A 4,114-nucleotide genomic window follows, 5' to 3' on the forward strand; every position below is an offset into this window, starting at 1 on the left:
TATAATTGTATCTCATTTTAATATTTTTTCTTCGTTACGTTACAAAGATTACAAATAAAATCATAGTGGTATAATCAGGTCATATTTTTAGACGCTAATAAGCTCCTAAATATGACCTCTATATGTATAAAATATGTGTAAAAGTATTTTTATCAATATAATATCTATTTTTAGTATTCCGTAGTATCAACACATCACAGTCGTTGCTTAATGTAAAATGCGTTGACCGTCGAATATCCATAATTTTGTAGTAAAAACGGTTAAAAACAAAATATATTATCGTATCTTTAAATGAAAATATTAACATATTCTATGAAAATTTTTAAAAATTACGTGTGAACGCGTATATTCGTTTAAAACATTATAATAATTATCGAGCAATAGACGAATTTTTGAGTGCATCTCTTCAAGGCTGCTGATTGGTTTCCTCGCCCCATTCTTATATTAAGCTAGGTTCACAACAACTTGTAGTAATATTTCTTATTTGTAAATCGGATACATTATCATATAATTTATTACTGCATTGGAAATAAATAAAAGTCATAGTTTTCAAATTGTTTGGACAGTTTTGATAATATTTGTCCAGGTGCGATTTTTTTATTACATGAATTATAAGAATAAAGCGAAATTTTTTGCGTTATCATATTATAGAGTACAGAATTAATATGTTATAAGTAATTTGGCTTCTATATTAAATTGATATTTATAAATATCCTTAAAACGCTGGACTTAAGAAATAAAACATTCATTTATTTATATGTTAGTAAATACATACTCGAAAAATAGTAAAATGTACCGGTAATGATATTTAATGATTATAAAGCAAACATGTTTAATATGCGGAACTGTATCTAACAGAAGTCATCGCATTAATTAAGTAAATTGTGAAATTCGTATAATCTGGACCTTTGCATAAAATTCTTTAGGCAGGCGAAACCATTATCTTCAGTATTCATATTTACAATACTGATGATAGTAATAGATTTATATATGGTCTTCAATACTATAACCTATATCTTATATATTTGCTTTGAAAAGTATCGGTCAAACCTGAACTAACATAGAAATTAGGAAAGTTTTTCTTATAACTCTAAAAACCTTCCTAGATATCAGATTGTAAGCAACTTAAAAAGTCTGAAATGTGCGTGAAAATATTAATGGTGAATGCCTAAAATATACATGAAATAGTCAAAATATGCAACATTAATAACTGAAAAGAATCAAATTTTTACTAATTATACATACCAATATGTTAAAGCACAAAATATAACATCGCGCATTTGTAGATGATGAAGATGAGGTGTCTAAAAGTGCAATCAGGACACTTATTTTTCGCCTGTATTCTATCCTATAATGTGATAGAGGCGACCTTATCGCCATATCGGTCACAAATTTCAGAGTCCGTTCTGATACTGAGAAGTAAAACCGAATGTCACTTTATCCGACCCGATATTGGAAGTGGAGACCTCAGAACAGCATAGTACTGTGCACGCAATTTAACTACGCCACCGAAGCTGTTATATTATTCATATTAAATAAATTATCAATTTTTCGTTGTAATTTTAAATAATGTTCTCCCTTAATTGGACAAGATCCGATATGCAAATATGCAAATGCATATAATTCGCTCTCTGCTTATATAACAATAATATCAAGCATTTGAATAGAAAATCATCTCATTGCTTTAGTAGCAGTGTCTGAAGCGAGAGCATCTACATATAATCGAATAACAGGTCAGGTAACAATACAACAATGTGAATTTTCGAAAAATATCTAAATTACTCTGTATCAGACTATGTAATCTTTATGAAGATAGGCTCCGCTCCTATCCCATTATTGAATGGGGTATAACTGAATTGACCGTCTATCTATCCAAACGGGCAAAATAGTTTGTATAATATAACAAAAATATACTATTTGTATTGAAATTAATCTTTACTTAATTGGTAATTGTTTTATTCATTCCGATTGTAAACCAATGATTACCAACAAAATACCGAGAATACCCTGGAGGCATCCGAGACGTCACACGCTAATTGTTTCTACAACTCCCAGTGTGCACCGGTCTTTATATTATGCAACTCGGTCACTCGTCACTCGAACTGATCTCACAATATATGGCTATTATTAAAGGTAAATATAATGGCATTTAACTGTAGTCATAACAACGTCATGCTATTGCATTAACAGAATAGTACCGCTGACATTTGTGACTTATTCACGTACTAGCTTTTACTCGTGGCTTCACCCGCGTCAAAAAGTTTTCCAGGTTGAAAGTCCCGTTATAAATTTTCTTAGGATTATATGGAGCTTATATTTTAAGTTAGACCTATGGAAATAAATCGTTGAAAACTGTATTCAATTCCATGCAGCTATTTTTTCGTGATACGTGTACGAATATACAGACAGAAAAAAAATCTCAAAGCTGTTATTTTTGCTTCTGTTGCTCTTACGAAGACTCGCCATATAAGATTTTCTGCAATATCTATAATATACAGACATCGGTGTGTAACAATTTTATTATATCTAAAGATTGGTCAATTGATTTCGATTCATGATCGCTCGCGCCTTTGTGTGAGTATAAAATTGATTGTAATTTCTCGTTACTTTTATACATTTGTATGGTTTAGTCTATTGACCATTTAGATTTCCAAACATTTTTAAATTGAAAGAAGGTAAGGTCAAATTGAGAAGTGTTTTTTAGAGTAGGTAAATATAATTGTAAAAGGTGTGTAATACAGCAAGTTCCAGATAAGCGATGTCATGAAAACCTTTGTGAAACGTAGACTTTTTTTATCTAGCGTCACTGTGAATATATTATGGTATTTGAAGATGATGGTGGTTGTCATCATATTCCATTTCATCATCACCTACTTCAAACATTCACATATTGTGACATAGCTAGGACGTTCCAATTACTTTGAGAACACAAAGCAATATCTCATACTAATAAGCTTATTTAGAAGCTTTAATTAATTATTTTGGTACATTTAATTTTATTGGTAGTTTTGCATAAAAACACGTTCCTAAATTGTTGAGTTATAATATCATTAAAACTTGAACATTAAATTTTTTGTCAGACGTCGATTTTTTTGGAAACATGAGCTTATTTTAGTTCTATATATATTAAAATTATACTTTATAATTACCTACATAAAGCAAATAATAATCTAAAACAGTCTTAATTAATAATAATATCATCTTCTTGTTTTTTTTATCCCGCCCAAATGGAAATTTATAGGTTTTATATCAGTTTTAAATTATGAAAATTGTTTTAAACCGAATAAATAAATCGAACTTAACTGTGCCGCTGGATAATAAATTTAATATCAACACAGGATATCGCGCACTCAAATAAATAAAACCTCGTTTTTAAGTGTTTTAAATAATAAAACTAGTTCACATTAGTACAAAAAGCGTAAGAGAATTTGCTTCTCATTAAAAACATATACGCGAACATATTTTAAATAATATATGTGGCTTTATTTCATCGACCTCTAACGTTAATTATAGTTAAAATATTTATTGGTTGCGCCGCGCCGTGGACAAAGAGAACCTACGCGGATGACTAATGGCAGTGAGCCTATTGAGCTTGTTACGGAATTAATTAGAATAGACGCCTGTATTCAATTCAAGTTACAAAATCGTAGTAATTTTTTATTGTCTCGTGGATTTAAAATAAATGTGTTACGGAGTTATTTGGAAGAGTCACGCAGTTCATTGCGTGTAGGTTGAAAACACATAACTGGTTAAGTTCTTTCTATTTGATGACGAATATGAATTCGTTGTGTAGTAATGCAAATATATAAATCAATGCATTCCCTAATCTAGTGATCAAATTAAACTAAATATTCAGTCAGATGGTGAATATGTACTACTACTACTTCTTATTTTATATTAAGAATCAATTACATTTCTTCTGGCTATTATTCCGACCTAGGAAAATCAGTATGGAATTAGAAGCTTCCTAATTTCACCAAAAATATTCTCCGAGCGCTGGACCAGACACTCTGGAGGTAGACACCACCGCGCTACTAGTTGTAGTATGTTGTTGTAGTTCCCTGCGTACCTCCTGCACCAGTCATCAGAACCAACTTGCATGGATCATGCGCAG

This window comes from Manduca sexta, chromosome 20, assembly GCF_014839805.1.
Source record: "Manduca sexta isolate Smith_Timp_Sample1 chromosome 20, JHU_Msex_v1.0, whole genome shotgun sequence".
NCBI lineage: Eukaryota > Metazoa > Arthropoda > Insecta > Lepidoptera > Sphingidae > Manduca > Manduca sexta.